General features: G+C 39.0%; 3 long non-coding RNA genes across 5 annotated transcripts in view; 2 read left to right on the top strand and 1 right to left on the bottom strand.

Moving 5' to 3' along the window:
• The window catches only part of LOC135296278 (uncharacterized), a 19,462-nt gene extending 5,536 nt beyond the window's left edge, over positions 1 to 13,926 (top strand). For 2 of the 3 annotated variants that reach the window (XR_010358342.1, XR_010358341.1), the window contains exons 3-5: positions 2,359 to 2,401; positions 9,491 to 9,625; positions 10,840 to 13,926. This is a non-coding gene — a long non-coding RNA (uncharacterized LOC135296278). Of the gene's footprint in view, positions 1 to 2,358; positions 2,402 to 5,456; positions 5,589 to 9,490; positions 9,626 to 10,839 lie in introns of those variants that run through there. The other variant, XR_010358340.1, reaches the window with a different exon arrangement.
• Positions 13,275 to 17,121, bottom strand: LOC135296281 (uncharacterized). Its single transcript, XR_010358345.1, has 3 exons — positions 16,722 to 17,121; positions 13,700 to 13,864; positions 13,275 to 13,372 (listed from the first exon to the last, which is right to left on the bottom strand). It is a non-coding gene; the product is annotated as an uncharacterized LOC135296281 (long non-coding RNA).
• On the top strand, positions 14,365 to 23,400 carry LOC135296279 (uncharacterized). The gene is made up of 2 exons (XR_010358343.1): positions 14,365 to 19,612; positions 22,124 to 23,400. It is a non-coding gene; the product is annotated as an uncharacterized LOC135296279 (long non-coding RNA).

Raw genomic sequence — 23,400 nt, 5'->3', positions numbered from 1 at the left:
TGGGTCATATCCAACACAACCCTACGGCTACTTTTAGCTTGTAAGACTCAAGACAAAGAATTGTGAAGGGTTCTGTGTTTTTTACTCCTAATTTTTGATATAAATCACAACAAATAGGCAAGGATCCTGAGTCTTTGTTTGGTATATTCAAAATTCTGCTCTGCTCAGTACTTTTTGGGTTTTTTTCAAGCAATTGTTAACTCTGCTGACAGCTGCAGGACATGAGGCTTCTATGAGGCTGCTTTGAAGCTTCTTGCACTGGTTTGTAGAACTCCATCAGATCTTCTTAGCTTGCAACAAGGCTGTTTGTCTGTAGGGAGGTGAGCCAGGACTCAGCCCTTACTCTGAGCTCCACTTGTGTTTCCTCCACTGCACTCTTTGGCAGTCCAGTCTGCTGTACAAGTCCTCCAGCTCTCCAACTGGGATAAACATTTTTGAGGAACTGCTGTCTCAGGTGCAACTAAGTAATGCATTGATGTCCTTCAGAGTAGAAAGGCAGAGCAGACATCCCTTTTCAGTTCTTGCTGTCCACCAGAAAGTCTGTCACCTCCTGGAGGGGCGGATGTAGCTGGGAAATTATGTAAGTTGGAATAAAGGATCTGTTGATTAAACCTTTTTCCTAACACAAATTTTAGCCATGTAGAACCATTATTCAAGATATTGAATAAATAAAAAGGTTGGATTTCCTCCTTTGTGATTGCAGTTTGGCCTCATATTAGCATAGTATTTTAGCACCTGATCTAAAAATGGCATGCCAAATATTTTGGCTCCTAATTAAGAATGTTTCTCCAAGTGTTATTTTCTTTGTTCTTTCCAACTGCATTGAGAAGATGTTTTGTCATCTATTTATTGCCAGTGCCAGCTCTATGCAATACAGTACCATCCTCCTACCATATATTTATGAGAAGCATCTTCATGCATTTTCCCAACTTGCTCTTCTGATGAGATAGAAACCTCTTCATATGTATTAATAAATTAAGTAATCCCAGAGATGTTTTAGCATCTGCCTTTTCTATAGTACCTGAGAGGCTCTGAACTAGTAGGTGAAATGCTGAGAGAGTTCCTATCAGGTTAAGTACTATCTATCTATGTAGATCTAACTATTGTCTCTTCCTTTATATAAATTTTCTGTGTAGTGCACAAGGGTTCTGAATGTGACTGGCACACAGAGGTATCACTAAAGCAAATAATCAGTGTAAAGTAGCAGTAATAATAGTCACAAGACACTCCTCCATGCATCAGGGGATGAGGTTCCATCCTGGGCTCCATTCAGGGGAGAAATGAAAAATTATCATGTGTGCAGGAAAGGGAGAGGAATCTAACATCTGTTATTAACATGTATTTAATCGGGCTGTTTCAGATAAGGCACGAGTTCTTTGGAAAAGGTGAGATAGAAATGACACAGACACACACTGTATTTTTCATGCAAATCTGTATGAGCATATGCATGCTCACTGAAATGTCCTTCTATTTTATGACTGACAACAGACAATTAACAAAAAAATGGATTTGCTGAGCTAAGGAATGTTTGTAAAAACACTGCTATTGTTCAAACAAAATATCAGAGGATGTGGTTTTCAAAAAGCAGTCAGGGATAAGGTTTGATTGTACTGAGTTATGGTTCACCATATTCATGGTACTTTACATTCTACTTTTAAAAAGAAATCTTGTCTCCCTGATTTTCTGATCTAACATTCCCTTCAAAAGCAATGCAAAACTGCACAAACTGCCATGTCATTACTATGTAGCACCCCTGTTTTGAATATTTATGTATGTAAAAAACTAGAGGCACATCACAGTGGTTTTGTTCAGGTCACCTATTACAAGCTAAAGCACATTACCCAGTAACTAACATTATGTTCATGTTCCATCATTTATTAAAACAGTTTCCCCTCGCTTCTCCACGGGGATATCAATTTAATTTGCTGAAAAACTAAAGCAGCTTATAATAAAAACCAAAAGGTCCAGCAGCTGGAAATAAAACCCAAGTAAACCAGGTGACACTATTGACTGTGAAAGTAACTATTAAAATGTTGTAACTAAGGAAATGTAATTTCTCACAATTTAAATCTTTAAGTAAAAGCTGTGCATACTTTGGAAACATATGATCTGGTTGTGGGAATAACTCAGTGAAGATCCATAAGCAGAATAGAAAGACAGTCACAAGAGAAGAAAAGTAAAATGGTTTCCTCTATCCTGGCTCAGATTTTCCAGGCTTCTTGGCAAAACAACTGCTATGAGTATTGGTTTTGTTCCTAATGACACATTATCTGGACTTGAAATCACCTGTGATCTAAAGATTGAACACAAAGAAGAATATGTTAATATTAGTTAGTTGATATCTAATGTATCCCACAGGATGTGCCCTGACGTGGAAAGATAATGGACTGGAGAAAACCAGGTGAGTGGGAAAAAAGGTCAAGTCTCTGTGTCAGAGAGAGATGGCTCACAAGGTCTCAGGAGTCCCTTTGAAGTTTGTGTAAATCCTTCACAAAGGCCAGAAGCCTTGGGATCATGTCCAAAGGCCTGAGTTACCTATGGGAAGCTGCTTTCCCCAAATGGCCACCTTTACGAGCAAAGAAGGGAAATGTTTATGTTTCAGCTTACTGCTTTCAGGGCCTTCTCTCCTGAACAGAACAGTTCTGGGGTACTGGATGAAATTTAGCTCTTGGGAATGTTTCTTTTGGTACTTCCATTCACTTCTAAGAAAATACTCCAAGATGGCAGAGTTTCATTAACTCTGCTAACCTCTCTGGCTGATGAGTTTAAAGGCTTGGATTATTAAGAGCAACTGTTCTGTCTGGGTCTGTATTTTTCAATGTCTGTACTGCTGGGAGCAATATTGCTCAGAGTAAGCAAATATTGCATTGACCCCAGAGGAAGCCTGGAAAATACTGTTTTGGATAAACTGCATTTTTGTATGTGTCCAGAGTTTTTGTCTTGTTCCAAGTTTGGTTTACCATGATGGGTCATAGTGGTGGCATAAGGCAGAGGAGGAGCCAAATCACATGGCTCTTGCTAGAGCTGTGTCTCTGTCAACATCCTCATTTGGACATTTGCTGGCTACATGCAGGCTTGGATCCTTTTCTGCAGGGACCAGCCTGGCAGCTTTGCTCGCTGGCTACTGCTTAGCCTCACCCAGTCAGATGTTTGGCATCTGTGACTGGGTCACTCATCTGCCTGCACACTTACCCAGAAGGAAGGTCCAAAAAGATAGATTCCCTTGGGTTTCCCTAGGAATGTAGTTGCAGATCAGTATATGAAGCTGTGGTTTGAGTAGAAGTATTGAGAAGAGGGAGGGCAATGTTGTGGTTGTGATTCAGAACCCAAGAGATCCAGCACTAATTTAGTTCCTCTGCTGCTCCCTGAGTAACTTCAAGGAAGTCACGTAGTATCTCCAGGCTTTGGCTTTCCATCAGTATGTTGAGTTAGCACTTCTCCTTTCTTAAAATTTGTCAAGACATGGTTTCTGAAATAGTGGGGCTTTATGTACTAAAGTGAACTAATGTAACTACAGAGAGTGTATATTAATTAGTCTTCAGTGGATAAGTAGATTTAATTTCAAATTTAATATTAGCACGTTCTGTTCACGTAGTCAATATATGGCAGGAGCACAGGCCAGAGGAGGAACAGCCATGCTGACTCAGTCCAATATCCTTTTACAAGAGAAAGGGGAATCCTAGAGGGAAACAATAGGAGGTATTTCTCCCAGATACTCTTCTCACCTCCAACTATTTCAGCCCAGGGAATTTCCTGAGACAAATATCATACTGAACCATACTAATTAGAAGCGTCTGTTATGAAGTAAGTCGGGCAACAGAGCCAGGTACATACAATGTGTATCCAGCTGTTCGGAGATTGTTGGAGGTGGGAGCCTAAACAATCTGCTTGGTGGTCTTCTCTGTGCTCTTCTAGATTGCCTGCTCGGCTTCCAAACCCTCTACCCTTCACTGCTTTGTAAAGCTGGTTGGGATTTCTGTTCCCTGCTAATGCTGGCTTTAACAAAGAGAGTAGTTTGAGTAAATGTAGATAAACTGCAGATAACTGTTACACTGCCAGTTATAAAAGCCTGTCCAACACAACGCCTCAAGGACAATCAGAATACCATACTGAGCAGTAAAGAATGAACCACTTCCTACTCAGAAAAATATGTAGTCCCAAAATATCTGTTTGTAGATCTGCTGCCCTTAAATTTGTTTAATACCCTTTTAAGCCTGCTGATATTTCCTGTCTCCACAAACTCCTGTGACAAAAAGTTCCAGAAGTTCACTACCTTTTGTATTAAAAATGTACTTCAGTTTAGAGCTGTTTCATAATAACCTCCTGCTAATTCAGCCAGTACCTGCTGTTATGGTCTTGTGGATTATGCTGAAAACAGTTTTGTGGTCTTTTTAACCACTCTGTAAACCTCATGAATATATCCTTCAATCTCCTACTTTCCAAATTTAAATGTCCCAGGGGTTTTAGTTTCCCACTGTATGGCAGCTACTTCATCCTCTTGATAATTTTAAGAGCCTTCTTCTGCACTTTATTTATCTCCTGCTCCCTGTAGAGGTGAAACTCAGGACTACACACCTTATACCAAATGCAAGTGCAACAAAGTTTTCTGCATTGGCAAAATTATGCCCATGAAATTCTCCATGCCCTTTCTAGTGACACAGTGCACTGCAGTGCTTCTTTTTAGGCTGCTCCTGCATGCTTAGCCAGTTTCAGAGAGCTGACTCCAAATGTTTGAGTTGCACATTGAGTTGCTGAATTTAGACCTGAGCACTGCATCTGTACACTGCACATGATAGACATAATTTCTCTTCAAAGAATTACAGAGTTGCAGAATGGATAAGGTTGGAGGCCACCTTGTCCAATAGCCCTTCTCAGTCAGGGTCCCCCAGAGTACCCTGCACAGAGCTGTGTCCAGATGTCTTTTGAATATCTCCAGAGAAGAGACTCCACAGCATCTCTGGGCAGCTTGTTCCAAAGCTCAGTCACCAGCATAGTAAAGAAGTTCTTCCTAATATTCAAGCAGGACTTCCTGTGTTCTTTTTTTTCCTATTGCCTCTTGTCCTATTGCTCAAGCAGAGCCTGGCTCCATCCTCTTGACACCCTCTCTTCAGATACTTGCACAACTGAAGTGATACAGGCCCCAAATCATATTTACAGCCCTCTACTTAAATGTATCACCATTTTTTTTTTTTTTCTATACTGAAACTCACCACGTTTTGCCCACCCACTGAATATTTTAGTAGGTGAAAGGTTTTAGTATCATTGCCAGACTTGGATAGTTCATTATGTCATTGTATAATCATGTTCCTCTCAACAGATCACTGATAAAGATGTGAATTTAACCAATCCAAAGAGCACATCCCAAGGGATACTACTATTGAAACACTGCTTCCTCTTGTCTAATCAACTCTAATTTCACAATAAGACATTAGTACACTTCTGTGGTAACTTAATTTATCTTATTGTCAGGGTCTGAGGGCAGCAATAAGCCTTAATTGCCTTGATCATCTTCACCTGGGGCCACATCCACACCTATAACTGAGAGCCCAGAGGCTTCAACTCAGCTCTAGCCCTGGGTCATGCTGCAGGTAAATATTTTTCTTGGCCTCTTGTCCTCCTGGCTTTCTGGGTGAGATTTTACTGTACTGCTGGCTTAACCTTGTCTCTAGACCTGTCTCGTGGTTGAGTCTATGCTGTAATCTCCTGCTTTTTCTCCTGTTCTTCCTGGCTGGACATCCTGAACCAGCCCTGAGCCTGATTCAGTGCCTGACTTTGCCCTGCCTGGTCATCACTGAGTGATGGGTGTCCCCATGTTGGACATGGAGTGATGGAGCCTTGGACTACTGTGGTTCAGAGCCCAAAGATGAAGACCCTTCTTGGACTGTAGTTACACTTGAATGTACTTACCCCCTTCATAGAACAGCCCTTCTCCTGCTGCTTTCTGCCAATAATAAATTTATTTTGGAGCTTTTAAAAATCTGAATATATTATATCTGTGGGCACCACATCAGTGAGGCAGGATTTTCCCTTTTATGGTGGACTTGATTTATCTAGGTTATTTGTGGTCTAGACCATAATTACAGACCCTGTCATCTCACCAGGGCTGAAAATCTGTCTCTTTAGTCTATGTTGCCTAGGTTTTCCTGCAGAGTGTCTTCTGTGGAAGGGAATTGTATCTTTAGGTATCTGGCATGATGGCTACTTGCATGACAGGTTGTATACCTCAGTTCAGCTGTACAGGTCGCATAGCCAGCAATTCTGCAGTTTTATGTCAGAGCTACTTCAGAGTTCTTGAGTGAGTGGCACCCTGTCTATATTTTAGTACCTTTAAATTTCTTTCGAGTTGCAGACTTTACCATTGAGGTTATTGGAGTATGCTGATGTTTTTTGAAACATCTTTAGTCTGCTTGAAAGGATCTGCTTTTGTGATTGCATTTTTTGTGAATTTGGTGTGTGATTTCTTTTTGTTGGTGCTTTGTGGTTTAATTGTTTCTTTTGTTGGTACTTGTTTTTCCACCCTCTCCCCTAATTTTTTGACTTGGGAGAGTCCTCTTTCATGAAATTCCTTGCGATGCATTGGTTTACTTTACTGGCTATCACTACCAGCCAGTTATAACAATTGTAACCAATTGTATTGTGAATATTACTGCAGAAGAGTCTTCCCATTAATATGTTTTGAACTAAGCCCTGGGAACACTCATGGCCAAATCTGGAATAGTGTCATATCTCATAGGTCCCTCAGCTGGATGGTTGAGGAAGAAGTTTTTTTTTTCTGTGAAGCTGAACTCTCTTATTACAACTGAATCTTCAATATTTGCTACTTCTCTATTCCTGTTCAGCTTTTCCTGATTGTTATTTTAATTCCAAAATGAGCTCAGTAGAGCAGCTCTAGTATTATGCTTTTCTTTTTACAACTTTTTTTCCCCTTAGAAACTTCAGGGTGTTTATTTTTTCCTTTGATACTGGAACTGCAGCATTTCAGGTGGAGCACTACTCCCCCACCTATTCATCCTACCCCTCTCAAGCTCGTAACCTACAAACAGTGCATTGCTCCTTTCAGGAGGCCTCTGATGGGTGGCTCTGTTAGGGTGACTACTCATTGTCTGCCCAGTGCTTCTTCTGTCCAAATTTCTGGGTAGCTATTACTGGAGTAGAAATACTTTCAGGCCTTGCTTTTGGCCTTTTGCGCAATATAACAGCCTTGCTCTTTTCTTCATTGTTTGTGCTATTTATTTTTCTCTTGAAGTTTTTGGATGTCTCAGATGTGCCAAGCTAACTGAACCTCTTTTTATTGCTCTGAGCCCAGAAAACAACTTCACCCTAATGTAAACATTCTGTTGGCAGTGGTTCAATTACTTTTGGCTGCCTAAAATTATCCTAGATATTTATGTTTATGAATCTGAGACACTGTCAGTGGGCCAGGAGATATGGTACTGATATGACCCATGACCTTTGAGTCCTGCAGCTGGAGGATGTGCAGAGTACTCCTGAAATGGCATCAGATGCTTATGTGTGGAAAGATGACTCAAGCTCCTGCCACTAGCAGCATGCTCAGTGCTGATCAAGGTTATAATATACATCTGTTTTTTCTTGACACAGCCCCATTACACGTACATCTGTGCCTGAACACAAGGGCAGAGGATAAGCATTTTTTTAAAAAGTGTTTTTCATGGTCTTAGCATGAGATTTTTGGGGTATCCTTGTGGGAATGTAAAACAAGAAAGACTGCTGTGTGATTGGCAAAGACTGAAAAAGCTGAATAAAAACATCAGGAGGAAGAAAATAATGAAATAGTAGGGCAACTGAAGCATTTCTAAAAATATTTAGCTTTTGGAATAATTTTTATCATTTCCCTAATGGCCATTTACTCTGCCAACATTACTACTATCCACTACAGTATTACTTCCTACAGATAAACAAAATTTCCACAAAGACAGAGCTACATTAGCACTGCTTAGGGTAAACCCTACTCTGAAGTTTTTGACTTATGGACATGTAAGATACTGTGCTTTTTCTAGGAATTAAGTTGTTAAAAAACCTTGTCCTTAGACAATTTGTCATTGGCTTACATTAGAAGAGAAGTGAAATATCCTAGAAGGAAGATATATTGGAAGTTTTTTTTCTTTTTAATTGTGGTCGGCTTATGATATTGTGTAGCATTGAACTTTCCCTTCTTTTCATAGGCCCCAAAATGTCATTGACATTTCAGTTGAATAATTGACCTTAACAGATTTTTAGGCTTATACTCAAATTCACTGTATGCTCTGAGTAGTCACTGATCTCAGGGAAGGAATTTTTTTCATCATTATTCTGGCCCTAACAGAAACCCTTTATGCACATCATATCCATAGCTCGTGCTCTTACACAAGTAGGATTGAAATTTAGGGAATGGGAGAATAAATATTTGATGGATCAACATGGGCACAGTGTTGGAGGAGAATGTATGAGAGGTGATTAAAGTACTTCATTAGTTCCCCTGATTTGAAATTTTTCTATTTATTGCCCTTATGTTGTGTGGGGTCAAGGTGATAGAATGTATTTGAAGTGTAAACTACAAACCTCCCTGTTTGTAAGAGTCTGGAAGTCTTGGATGACCTAGTAGCTCAAAAATATTTTTGGAAAACAGCATGTTTAAAAATTACTCTTTCTACCCTCTGGATATCAGTGATGTTCATTGACCTAGTTCTACTGACCTTGGAGACGTGTCCAGAACACTCCATAAATAAGAGTCCATGGGTTAAAATTACATTATTTCTGTTTATGTAAACTCAGCATCCTGGCACCATGGCTATTTCTTACTGGTTTGATACAAACACCATATCTGGAAAAAAACCTCACATAATAACAGGCTAGTGACAAAGCCCAAAAAAACCCCAAAACCAAGAAATAACCACTAAAATATTTGAGGAGTGACATCTTCACTTTTTAAGGAGCTTAAATGTAGCAGCTGGTGGAATTTTATTTACAAGAAAAGAACATCAGTGGAAGATTAATTGTTGAAGTCATCCTTGAATCCAGAGCAGAATCTGAAGAGTAGTGTCCTTTTTGAAGTCAGCTGTTAGTGGCATTACTAGCTATTATTACTAGATTCATTACTAAGGATATCATTAAGTAAGGACAGAAGATAAATTCCTACATCCAATCATTTGTTCTAAAATATTTAGAAGCTCAGTTAATTGTGGAAATGCTTTAAAATATGCTGTCTGTACTGGGTGACCATTTTATTGGTAAGACCTAGAAGATTAACAGAAATCATCCCAACAAAAGGGCCTTATTTCTGTTTTGCACTATAATAATTTTTCTGGTATCTTTCATTTTTCCCCCCTATGTATCCTTTTCTAAACTTTCTCTTTGCTCTCATTTGTACTTTCCCTAATTGATCCACAGTTTTGTCAAAGTGTAGCACCTTTAACTGGACAAAATACTTCAGCCAAATTCCTGTCATCTGGACCATATGAAAAGGATTTTTTTTTCTTCCTGTACTTTTCAGATCCCCATTTCTTTATCAGAATGAGATTTTTCTGTTTTCTTCAATAATGAAGCATAGATGACCATTTCAGTTTAGGAACCACCAAAAATTCCAGCTCCTTCCAGAAGACATGCTGCTGAATCCAGCATTTCTCAAGTATGTACTTCATTTACTTACAGAATATTCAGGGATAGACAGAAGGGCATCAAAAGTATTTTAGATGTTTCTAGATTTAGGACTGGCCAGACTGGGCAACGTTGACCATTAATTGAAACACATTTTACATGAATCATGTCCTAAATTTACAAACCCTTTGCCAAAAAAAAAAAAAAAAAAAAAAAGCAAGGGACATGCTCAAGGTCTCATGGAGATATGTTACATGAGCTTCTATGCCTATGCAAAAGATAAATGCCCCCTGAGACATTAAGTATGAATGAGACTATCACAGTATGAATTGAAGGGTCCCTAACTACTGACCTATTACCCATAAAACTTTTAATGGCAGGGATGATTATCATTCCTGGGGACTTAAAGGGGTTCACAACAGACTGTGTAATCAGTCAAGTCCAAATACAGTTTTGTTGTGGTAATAAGCTGTTCTCCAGCCCAGACTTTATAGTGAATTATAAAAAAACCCCAACTCTCAGGAGCTTGTTACTGCACAGTACCATGGCCTACACAGCTCCTGTCCATGGAGCTGAGCCACAGAAGAGGAAGGATGCTACCTGAGACAGACAACTGGAAGTTTACTTGATTGTGTGTTATCTGCCAGATTACCTTTTTAAGCAGTTGGTGCAAATAGTCAGTAAAGGATCACCATTGTAAGTGAAAGTTGTCCAGTTCTGGATAAATGTTTATTAGCAGCATTTTGAATTGGTCATGAAATAATCTTCTGAACCCCCAGACATGAACAAGTAAATCCATTTTATAAGCCCACACTGACTTTAGATTTATGACCAGAGACAGCATTAGAAATGTAGAGTAAATTGAAAAAGATAACTGTAAGGAAAAGGGTTGGTTATCAGAAACAGCAAGGATTAAAACTTTGATGAATGTCAGGATGTGTGTATGTCAAGATATGATGAAACAAAGCTATTACATATAAGTCACAAATCATAGAAGAAATGTATGAGTGATTAAAAGGACTTTGAGCTTCTTAACTGAGTTTAGAAAAATCAGAGGATCACCTGTGAACATACACCACAATGGCAAGTAAAGAGAAATCATTCACCAGTTAAATTCTGGGGAGAGAGGAAAGTTTTGAAAATTTTTTTTTGCTTGGGGTGTCTTTTGGGTTTTTGTTTGATTGGGTTTTTGTGGGTTTTTTTTTCCCTTGGTTTTGTCTTTTTTTTTTTTTTTTCTGTCAACAGAGTTGTAGTCTTGGAAGATAAAATAAGAGTAACTGATGGAAGAGACACAGGAACATTCATTTGATGTGCCTACTACATTATTACTGGCTGGGCAGCAGGAGAGGGCCCCTGGTTGACTTGTCCTGGATGCTGCTCTCTGGGACAGCTGTACCTTCTGGGAGATTTCTCTTGGACTATCTAAGCATCTGGAGCAGAAGATGGAATGGTCAGTATGGAGCATGAGGAAGGCAGCTGGAGGGAGTCTGTAGTGTTTAGATGCTGGAAGTTTTCTTAGAGGTTTAGGGAACAAACGCTCCTCTTAATGGTGGTGGGAAGAAAACCTTCCCAGTGGACCCCATGCAGACTGCCCAGTGTTTGTTGCAACCTAGAGCACCAGAAGAAAGCTGCTGACCTGAGGAAAGGCTGGTGAAAATCATCTCCATGCCAAAGGGCAGCTCTGTTTTCTAACCTTGTATTGTAATCTTTCATCTGCTGGATTTGACTCATTTTGATGTCAAAATTACTGCTTTTTGGGCTGCGTTTTCAGAAATTTTGGCTGCAGAGATCTAAATCTTTGCTATTTTTGGCACTCTCCCTGGAAGTGCAGACAGATGCACCTCAAAGTAGTGGCTGGGTTGCAAGCCTTTCAGAGTCAGCAAGGCCTGGATATGTCCCACTGAGCATTCAGCATAAGGCTGAAATAATTAAAGGAAGGAGTAACCTTTCCTAACTGCATTTCACTGAGCAAATGTATGTTTCAGTGGAAACTTCATCCCGAGGAATGCATTACCAGGCACACAATAAGTTGGCTGAAGGACCAGCAAAGGGCAGACCTGTTGCTCCTGGTGATCACCCCAACATCTTGTGAGATGCTAGATGCCAGGAATTTATCTCCAAGAGGGCAGAAATTAAAATGCCTTCCTGAAACTGTACAAGGTTGTCTCCGGTGTAAAAGGTGGTTGGTGACAAGGTTTTTCTTATTCTCAATTGCCATTACACTAGTGCAACAAGATAAACCCACTGTTAGGAATACTGGATCCAGGACACCAGCTCTCATCCAGCATTCTGTGTTTCTGCAATATAGATCAGGTATCTCTAATAAAGGACCTTTCTGTTAATGCTAGCAAACAGTGCAGTGTTCTCTTTTACAGCAGACCCAAGGCTGTTTAAAATCAAGGAGAAACGTTTCAGGTATTTACTATTTGTAGTGTCTCCACTTCCTTTGTTTGAAAGTTCTTGTTGAGGAAAATGAGTAAAGGGGTAAAGTATGGAGCTCTAAGTGTGAGGATAGGACTCCTGGGTTCCTCCCAGCCCTTTTGGGAAGCTGAGTTTCCTATATACTGCCTAAAGGAAAGAAAATAGACTGGTATCAGAGTCTCTTGGAAAAATTCTTGCTTTGACTAATAGGAGAACTTGCTAGAGGGTGGCCACTGTGTAAGAGCAGGCTGCAGCTTGTCTTATCTTTTGGAAGAGTGTTTTTTAAGAAAAAAACACAACCTATTTTTTAAAAAGAAAAATTCTCTATCTTCTGCTTACTTACTTATTCCATAAACAGCATTTACATGTATGTCTCTTCATAGTCAATATCTATATATTTCTGACAGTTGCATATTTAGTGTATACATTGGATTGCTATTAAGAGGTTTCTGCCATTAGTCATGATTGCTCTTTTGTTTTTAAAACTGAAGAATAAAAATGAAATTGATTTCTGCTCAACATTAACCAATAGACTATCAGTTTAGTCACAATAAGTAGGGGTTTTTAGTGAAAAATTTTAGATTTTGCAGACCTGTGACCTCAGCAAAGAAAAGTTAGTGTCTGGTGAACAAGAACATCATTTACAACAGTCGAAACCAGCCTGGAGCCCATGAAAGCACTGCAGGGGATCCCAGCAGACATGCATGGATAATAATAGCAAGAGCCTTTTAAACATGTACATTTTCAAAGTTATGTGAGCTTTTAGCCTCCTGACAAATGTGGTGAAAATCAGTGTGTTGACAGTCATGCAATGCTGTAAAAATGCAGAAGATTAGGAACATCTGATCAAATGATATAAGAACCATACAATTAAAATGTCTATAATTCCAAGTTCCAAGAGAATGGCAATTTTTAAGCCTCTTTATATCAAGAGACTGTAAATACCTAGAGGAGTGCAGTGGGAATAGTGTGAGTTCAGAGAACACTGCAGTGCTTGAGTAGATGAATCTACGGGTATGAGTCTGTAAGTGAAGTGAGACAATGTAAATGGATTTTTGTCCTTTTCCCCCCACGTTTCTTTTTTTGTCCCTGCATTACGTTCCTATATATTGTAGTACAGTGCTCAAATATACAGGTTTTATCCACAAAGTTGAGATAGAGGCTTATATTATCAAGGGTTTTGATGCATCTATCACAATTATAAAGACTTACAAATTTTATAAGTCTTTATAAACTTTATAGACTTTATTATAAATAGTCCATCAGTGACCTGTTGTCCTGGTTTCACCCCAGCCAGCAGCCAATCCCCACATAGCAGCTCTATCCCAGCAGTGAGATCAGGGAGGAAATTGGAAGGCTAAAAGTGAGAAAATTCATGGCTTAATAGTTTAATAGGAAAAGCAAAAACTACACACAAGCAAAGCAAAACAAGGAATTATTAATTCAGTGCTTCACATGGGCAAGGAGGGGTTCAGCCATCCCCAGGAGGGCAGGGTCCCATTGTGTCTAATGGTGACTTGGGAAGACAAAGGCCATCAGTACAAATGTCCTCCCTTCTTCCTTTTTTGCCCCATTTTAAACACTGAGCATGATGTCACATGGTCTGGAATAGCCCTTGGGTATGTCAGTTGGGATCACCTGTCCCAGCTCCTCCCAGCCTCCCAAACAGTCCCAGATGCCTCACCAGTGTGGCAGTACAAAAAGGAGAAAAGGCTTTGGCTCTGTGCAAGCCCTGCTCAGCAATAACAAAAACATCTCTCTGTTGTCAACTCTGTGTTCAGCACGAATCCAACACAGAGCCCCATGCCAGCCACTGTGAAGAAAAGTACCTGAACCAAAACCAGAACACCTGTGTATAAAGAAAAATAAATTTAAAATATTACCACTGTTGTGGAATGAAAGAGTTACTGATGTACACAAAAGAATAAAGAAGATGATAAGAAAGCAAATATTTATCTAATATTCACCTCAGCTTTAGCTGTCTGAACTGAGGTGTTCATGTTGCAGTAGTTGTTTCAGCTTCTAAGACAAAGCAAATGCCTCTATCTAATTAGATGCCCACCTTATCCCATCTTTTCAGAGTTTACCTCCTGAATGCAGCTCTGCCCACCCTATTGTCATTTCTACTTTTTCAGGACTTTCTTTTCAGTCTGTTCACAGATCTTCTCTTAATTTTTAATTTCTGGCTCTGTCCTCCCTTCATTGTGTTTTTTTTTTTCCCTTCAGAAGTCTTGTTTGTGGTGGTGTGTTTTTGTTTTTTTTTGTTTGGTTGGTTTTTTTGTTTGTTTTGTTTGGGTTTTTTTTTTGTTTTTTTTGGGGGGGTTTTTTTGGGTTTTTTTTGTTTTTTTTTTCTAGAAAGAAGAGGAATCGGTGACAGATGGGTGAATCCCAGAAGTTTGGTTCCTTATCTGGTGTCTCTTACTTTATGAACTTTTGTATATTCAAAATTGGCCTACAAAGTTCATGAGAACAGAAAACTCATGAGAAAAGACTGTCTTGCATGATTTTGAGTATTTTCCCCTTTTCACTTGGCTGAGGATACAATTTGAATGGCGGACTTTGGCATTCTTACTTGTAGAAGTTGCCAGAAATTGGAAGCACAAAAACATGAAAAATGAAAATAAATTAGCCAAGAGTTTTGAAGCTAAAAATAATTTGGTTTGCAGAGTTCAAGTTTTAACAAAAGGTTCAGAGTCAGGAGCTGGAAAATATCTAATTTGATATGGATTAAATTTATCCATTGATACAGTTTTCTGAAGTTTTACAATATGGGCCTTGTATTCAACATGGGTCGAAAGAAAGGAGAGTTGTATTTATTCTGTCAAACTTCTGCTTGTCTGGGGACCAATGAGCTCTGTTTCATGCACCAGGTGCATTCTTACACCACAGAAGTTATGATCACTATCATAAAGAGGATGCACTGCAAGCAGGCAGAAAAAAGAGGTTTATTTTCCAGAAAATACAGTCACAAGGAGTGCTGGTGGCAGATGCAGGTGCAGAATTCTGTTTAGAAGCAGATCACCACTAACCATTTTTGGCCTTTAAGAACAAAGCTTTCTAACACTATTAGTCCTAACAACAACCTTAACTGCAGAGGCTGGAGGCTGACTGTAAACCACATGTGGTCAAGGGTTTCAAAGCAAACTGAGTGTTACAGATGTGTGATGAGGCTCATAGTGATGCTAAGTGCCAATGCTTCTAATAGGAGCTGCCTTCAGCCACCTCTTAAAAACCTTAGACTTTATGAGAAACTACAAGGTGGGTTTTTTTTAATGTGATGGAAACTCTAATTTAGTTTTCCAGAGTATTTTTCTTTTGCCTAAAATAGTGATAATGTAAGTCTAAAAATATTTTCTATAGGATTGGATGGTGCCTAATTTTTGTTACTAAAAAGAATACCTGAAGATAATATTGAATTTTTTATTGAAGTAATAATTTAATTTTTCAAACATGGAATGAAATAATAGAAACATGGACATCTCAATGCAACTTGGCTGTTCTATACTCTTTTTAAACACCATATAAGAGTGAAATACTGCACTCTGCTTACACTTGAGCATTTGTTTTTGGATTGTCTTCCTGCTGCTTATATTTGTATGAGTTATTAATTTGAATTTCTAGATGAACCCAGAAAAGAATTTAAAAAAACCCATAAATTCAAGAATTCCAAAATCCATCTTATAATAAATTTACTGGTAAATGGATAATGTGCCAGAGCAGAAACAAATCTGAATAATGGAGCACAGCACAATCTTTCAAAGAGAAGTCATAAAAACTTAATGTGTCTGGAAGAAAATGAAGCCCAAATGTTTTACGTTACATTTAGGAAGCCAGAGCATTTTAATATGACTTAAAATTTTTTACTGTAGAGTTTGTTGTAATGCACAATATAATTGCTAGAGGAAAACAGAAATATTTTAAAACAAACTGAAAGTAAAATTATGCTAGTTGCAAATAAAGCTACTCACTGACTGTAAAATAAAATTGATGCACAGATGCTCATACAAGTGCTTAGTATTATTGTGAATAATGTTCAATGCAAATGCAGAGAATCTGGCAGTTAAAAGAGCCACAACAGCTAAATTAAAGCCTGAACTAGTAGAACTTAGTAGAAAAAAGATTTAAGAGTTTGGTATGGCACTTCAGCTGTTTCGTAGACAAATCTAAAACTTAGCACAAAGAACACAAGCCCTGGAGTCAGATTATGGATCCAACCAAGGATGAAGAGCACAAATTTGATATTAAGATTCTAAGCTGAATGCCTTTTATTTATCTCTGCAATTTATGTCAATATGCAATTATATGCACATATTAGGCGTTTTAGTACAATTTAAAAATCCCATTTGCATAAGCTATTCACTTATTTCTAGTTTTATATGCCTTCATTTAAATATCTAGAATGTTTCACTGCCTTTGGTGCCTTTAGTGACCTCTCTTGATGAAGCAGGAGATTGAGGTTTGTGGAGACAAAAGGTGGGGCCAGTCTCAATCAGGGTCTGTTCACATCAGACAGGGAATATAAGGAAGGTAATCCATGGAGCAAAAGGCCACTGAGAAGTGACATCCAAGGAAAATAAGGAGCAGATTATCTGTTATATTCACAGGGCTCTATAGGGCAAAACTAGAGGCATGCTAAATTGAAAGCTTCTGCATCAGTTTCAGAGAGGAAAGTAAAACTGAGGACATCTTGGAAGTCTGCCACAGACCTGATTGATAGGAAACAGGGGAAGAAGCCTTCTCCAAACAAGAGTGGAAGCCTCCCACCTGCAGGCACCTGCATTTATGGGTGGTCTCAGCTGTCCAGACAAACTGCTATGAGGTCACTGTGGCTTCATGCAGACAGCCCCAGGCTGCACTGCGTGGGTGACACATTTCCAACACAAATGTTAGAGAGGCTGTCCGGGGGTGCTGCTCTCTAGGACTTACTGTCCACAGACTGAGAAGGACTGACAAACACAGTCACTGGTGGCATCTTAACGTGCAGGGAGCACAAGACAATGAAGCTCAGGATTTGGAGGAAGCCTGGAAATAAAACTGCAGAGAACAGACCTGGTTATTCAAGGAATTGCTAAGCGAAGTCCTCTGTGAAGCAGCCATGCAGCAGCAGGGCTGTATCCAACAGAGCTGTATGACTCCTTCAAATCCTTCCTGGTGGATCGTGAACAAGACATGCTTTTATGAGGGAAAACAACAAGTTTCAAAACAAGACCAGCTTGCCTGAAAGGGTGCTTCTTGATGAACTGAAAAATAAAGAGTGAAGGTGTTTGAAATGGAAACAAAAACAGGCAACAAAGGAAGAATATGAAAGGATCACTAAGGTGCTTAGAGACGAAATCAGGAAAGTCAAAACCCTAAAGCCAAAAATAGCTTCATTATATTGAGCAAGAAGAACAAATTGTAAAGGAGATTTGGGGCTGCTGGTGTATAAGAGACAACACAGTGTTGGTTCTGTGGAAAAAGCTGAAGTATTCAGGGCCTTTTTCACTTTTCTTATCACAGGCAGAACCTTCTCCCTGGTCTTTGCAAGTATCAGAACAGTTCAGGTAGGAGCCAGTGTTGTGTGAACAAGCTAGAAACTGCTTCATCTTGGCATAGTCATATTCCTGGGACTGACCTAAAGGTGCTGGAAAAGTTGGCTGCTGTAGCTGCCTTCCTGGCTGCTGTGATTCCAAGGCTGCTGTGTATTGTCTGCAAAAAAATCATGATGAATGGAAAAAGCAAACAATACAGTCATGTTCAAGAATGACAAAAAATAGGATCTGGAACGCTATCAGCTGCTGGCTTACCTCAGTCCCTGCAAAGATTGTGGTGCACGATCCTCTCTTGGAACCCATTTCTAAACTCAAACAGGACAAGGAGGTAATCAGAAACAGACATCCTGGTTACTTTCTGTAGTGAAATTACTGGTTATCAGAATGAGGGGAAAGGGGTGGATATGCCTTTAGTAGGATTTCTGACCCCAGACCTCTCATCTGGAAGCTGAGAAAGGATGGGCTGGGTGATCAGACCATGGGATGAATTGAAATGGCTCTGTGCTCCGGTAGTGGTCAGTAAAAAGCAAAGTATTCCAAGGTTGATAATGGAGCTTATGTTTCTCAGTATTTTTGTCCATGACTTGTATAATAAAGCAGAAAGCACTGTTCAGTAAATTTGCAAGCATCATTAAGACAAGAAGGAGCTGCTGATACAGCAAAGGACACAGTTTATATTCAGACTGAGAAACTTGAGGATTGGGCCAGCATGAATTTCAACAACAAGAACAAATATCTGCATGTGGAAGACTGGGAACAGGCTGGCTGAGTAGCAGCCTTGCTGCAGGAGACCTTGGGAATACAGTGAAGGACAAATAGTTACACAGGTTGAAAAAGTGTCTGGAGGTTGACTTGTTGAATTTTCTGGCATTTTAAGATCAGGTTGCTTAGGGCCTTGTCTTACTGTATTTTGAAAATCTCCACACCTCAACTTGATATAGTATTTATCTACCCTCATGTTAGGAATTTTCACTTATATTGAGTTGGAATTTTCTGCACTGTCCTTCCTGCATCTCAGAAAAGAGTAGCCCTATTCTCACTACACTCTCCCAGTACATTGTAGGTAGCAATAATATCTCCCACAGCCTCTTTCTCCATACTGACCAAACCCAGCTCCCTCAGTTTCTCTTTGAACATCCTGTGCTTCAGCCTACTGACTACCTTGGTCACTCTCCTGCTGGAGTGATCCCAAAGCTGCATATCTTTCTTGTACTGGAGTGAACCCAAAACAGGATACAAAACATGTGGTCTCACAGAGCTGGAAGGAGGGAATAGTCACTTCCCTTGACTGTTGGCTAAACTCTTTAAATACAGCCCAAAAGCTGGCTGTCTTTCTTCCCTGCATGTGCACACTACTGACTTTTCCACAGGGACACCGGAGATTTTCTGAAAAACTACTGGAATAAGAGACAAAAGTGCACTGCCATAATGAACAAGGAAAAGTGGATAATGAGCTATGGCACACATTAGGAAGGTGGGGTCAAACAGTTGGAGGAATTTATTATAACCCTCTCCATGGCTCTGGTGAGACTACATCTGGAATGCAGCAACCTGTTTTAAGTACTGCTTTCCAAGTGGATGTTGAGAAATGGCAAGAGTCTGAAAGAGGCCTTCCTTCTTCAGTGGGCAGGGATTTTGAACAGAGGGCCTTTGCAAAGGGCTTAGGTGTGGAAAAGGGGCATGGAGGGATAGTCTGGCAGCAGCCTAGAAATACTTGAATGGTGTAAATCTAATGTCTTTACAGTAGTGGCAAATGATATGAGACAACAGCATAGAGTTCAGCTTGAGAGGTTGGAGGAACAGGCCTAGGTCAGCCACAGAGCTGATGGAGTTTCTGTTCTTGGAGGTTTTCAAGCCTTGGGTAGACAAAGCTGATCTAATACTGGCAATTGTTTGTCTCTGAGTGGGATTTTGAGATGTGCAGAAGTTTGTTTCAGAAACATTTCTGTTTCTGTGATCTGATGCTGTTAGGCAGAAAAACCTCATATGAATAGACTGCGCTGCTCACCAGAAATCACAGATACTTTACAACATTCAAGGTGGCACAGCTTACCAGCTTTCCACTGGTAAGTGACAAGAAGAATGGAATTCTTTTTTTAAAATTTGAACTTTTCTGTAGTGATTCACATATGGATTTTGACCTTACTGTTTAATCTCTGTAGTTGTCTTTATCTAGAAACTAAAGCATTTACCTTACAGTAGCTAAAAATGACAGAGAATTAGTGACTATTCTTCTCAAAGAAGTTTGAAAATCCTGTTGTTACTTTTCCTTTACTTCTTTCACAGAGATTAGTGTTCTAAAATGAAGGATGGTTAGGAGGGTGTATTTGCTTGGAAATTCTGGTGAATATTTAGAAGCTGGTAGTAAGGGCTATTGATGTGATGACTGTATTCCCAATAAACCTCACTGTCGATTTAGACAAAACTCTAATAAAGAATCCAGACATTTCAAACAATGCAACAAAATTAATTAATTTATTCCTCAAACTGCTGCTAGTACAGATGGAAGTATCACTAGAGAAAGAAACCTATATCTTAATTTGCATTAGCTTAGTAATGTTTTTAGTATACTAATAATGTAAGCCTGTGTTCAGTAGATTAATCCTTTTTCACCTCAAATATTACTTGATAAGGGAGTACTGCTTTATGTGTCACATTTATAGATGAATGCGTTCTCCTGGCATAGGAATTGCAAGACATGTTGGAAAAAAAGATTCTTTTTGTTTTAGGTTATGGAGCTCAGTACAAGTAGGGTAAAAGAGTTCATGCCTGGTATTCCTTATTTTGAATGAGCAGGAAGCATGACCTGAGCTACTCTGTTTATATGTGTTGGCCAATAATGCATATGCTGCAGGGGAACCTAGTGTTATTGACAGCATTAAACTGCTTGTTCTCTGCAGCGAGAAGTGGGCATTGAAGTTATGAAGTTATTCCTACAGAGACAGAAATAAGGCATGGCTGCCTGCTCAGAACTCTGATATAATAGAATTTTAATTGTTCTCATTTATGAAAGTTTTATTAAGTGCACATATTTAAGTGAAGTTTTTGCCAGCATACCAATAGCTGTTCCAAGCTGATCAAGTACTTGGAATTTTTAAAAATATTGTGGTCTATGATGTTTATTGGAGTCAGACAAAGAGACGGAGCATTTCCAAAACTTTTACTCCTGTTCCAAACAGCAGGTTAGTTTTTAAATGCTTAAACAGCCTTCATATCTAGACCGAAAACAATGTAATACTGCAACAAAAGCAAATAAGAATTTTTTTCAAAGAGAAAGCTTAACTAAAGAGCTGGAGACTACGCCATTTGGAATGCAGATATGAAGTTAATCACTAATCTGTTTAGATTGGAGTAATTTAGAGAATGGGAAATTTCAAAATGTTTTGGATTAGCCAATATTGTTGAAGAGGTGACCTGGCAAAGCATAAAGCTTGTATGCCAATAGCCAGAAAACCATTACATTGTGATTTTTCTTGAGCCTAGAAAAGGCTTCCACACTATAACCATAACAATTTATTTTTCTTTTAATATTTAAATCTCCATGCCTTTACTTCAATATTTCCCCAATAATAATACCAAATGTTCAGTTGTGTACAGTGTATGACCCCCAGTTCTACAAATACATATGAACTGCATACTCCACTCTTTAAGAAGAGTCTTAAAACAATGGAAATATTTTCGCATGTGAAATTAATTATGCATGTAAGTGGGAGATTGAGGCCTGAGCAGTGTATTTGCTTTCTTTCACTTATATTATGTTAGAGTCCTGCCATGGGAAAACCCTGAGGTGTTTTTCAAGGAAATCTAGTTCAGAAAGTAGCCCTGTTTCAAGGATTGGGGTGAAGTCAAATACAGGCACTTCTAAGTCTCGGAAAAATTTCTCTTACCTAAAGGCTAAGAAAGGCAGAATCTGCTGAGAGAGTTCAAAGTGGGAACAGGGCCATAATGGTCTTTTTATAGCATAACTACCTGGATAGATATAACTGGCTGTCTGCAACATCCAAGGTATGCAGAAAACAATCCAGAAATGCCTTATGACCTGACTTCTGCAGAGCTTCTAATAAAGACAAATGGTGCAGAGCATAGTCTGACCTCTGTCTCAATTAAGGAAGTGTGATAAATACACTGAGGCTCTGGTTGCAATTTTTAGCCCTAGATCTGCACCGTCTCCAATTGGTGGTGCCCAGAAAGTAAATTCTTGGTTACTTTATGGGATAAGCAGAACTAGTGCAGTTATGAAAGCTCTCTTTTGTACTATTTTTCAAGTTGATAATGTTCTCTCAACCAATGAGAAATTGCTTTTTAGGTAGACAGAATATGGTCATTAGAGATTTTGAGAAGTGTTTTCCATGAATTTGAAAAATGTTTTGAAGCCAGTGAGAAAAATAAACAAATGTATTTCTGCAACTGAATTTACTCTATCCTTCTTCTTGTCACATGGTTAAATATACCAGGTTCCTGCTATATTATAAAGCCCTGTGGCCTAGTTTTCCTTTAAGTCTTCATGCTTTAGCCTTTTTTTTTAAATCTAAGTTCAAATGTGAATAAAATTAATACAATGTTTCTCCTTTCTACAGACCCCTACTGGTTCCTGAAATGCTACTGGCAAAATTAATTAAGAATTACAATACCGCTAATTTATTAGAAGACTTAGGAAAACCTACACAATGCAAGCATTTTGCCACAGTCCTTTGTGAAAAAACACTATTTCTTGGAATTTGCTTAGTATAAAATAGCCCTGGTTTAGGGTTTGTTCAATTTGCAAAGGTTGCCTGAGAAGTTCTGGTCTGAGGAGTGGTTCTCATGTAATGGTGATGTTGTGTACTTTATTTACACCCCAGGTCCTGCTCTCTGATCAACATTTATGTCAGTTATTATGACCACACTGTGGCTTAAACATGCTGCCTGGTGTTTTGTCTAGGTCAGAGCTTCCAAATTTTCTAATTTGGATCCTGCCATGGTGCAGATGGTAAATATTAGCAGGGATGGTGACAACATCTCTTGTCTCTCTTGTGGCTCATATGCACATGAGGATAGATTTGTACTGTGAATGTTTTCCGAATCCTTCTCTCACATATTTTCTCCTCCACAAACTCACCTGGTGGAATTTTCTGCCACTTGTCTCTCTCCTCACACTACGTTTTGAAAGAAATTTAGAAAACACTCCTGAAAGCGGTGCAGGACAAAAAAGAAGATACAGAATGCTAATAACCATGAAAACAGCAATATAGTGGACATTGTGACCAATTTTTAGTCTTCTTCTGTTGTTTTATGGACTTTTTTTTTTGAAAGAATAAGTAGAATGTTCCTATGAAGACCACCAATACAGTGCCTGATGGAGATAAAACTTTGAGGATTTTCACCAAACTAAACCCAAGATTTAATACATTTCCTATTCTAAAAATTATTTGGCAGTCCAAAAAAGAAAGTTGAGAAACACATATTGCTTAACAAACTGTTGAAATAGAATGCTTCATATTAGCACATTTTGCCTTTGGCTCTGCCAGACTAAAGTGTGATGCCTCCAACTCATCACAGAGGCTAATACCAACCTGGTGGGTAACTGGATAGAGAGACCACCTGGACATTTCCAGTGCTCTAAACACAAGTCAAGAAACTGTGGCTGAACCCTTGGCAAATGTCTGACAATGGAAACCTAGTGAGTGGGAAGACTTCACTTGACCCTATTGTCATTCCCAGCTAACAGTTTGGAGCAGAAGGAAGTTATTGATTTTTATTAGTTCATTTGAACAATACTGTAACAAGAAGAAATTGGGAATATCTTTAATCCTGGAGACACACACATCACAGAATATTGACTTATTTTACAGAATAAAAATAATTAATTATGTGA

Source organism: Passer domesticus, chromosome 3 (assembly GCF_036417665.1).
Source record: "Passer domesticus isolate bPasDom1 chromosome 3, bPasDom1.hap1, whole genome shotgun sequence".
In the NCBI taxonomy this organism is placed as follows: domain Eukaryota; kingdom Metazoa; phylum Chordata; class Aves; order Passeriformes; family Passeridae; genus Passer; species Passer domesticus.
Note: the sequence above shows the minus strand (reverse complement) of the source record. Positions and strands in the feature narration are given on the sequence as shown.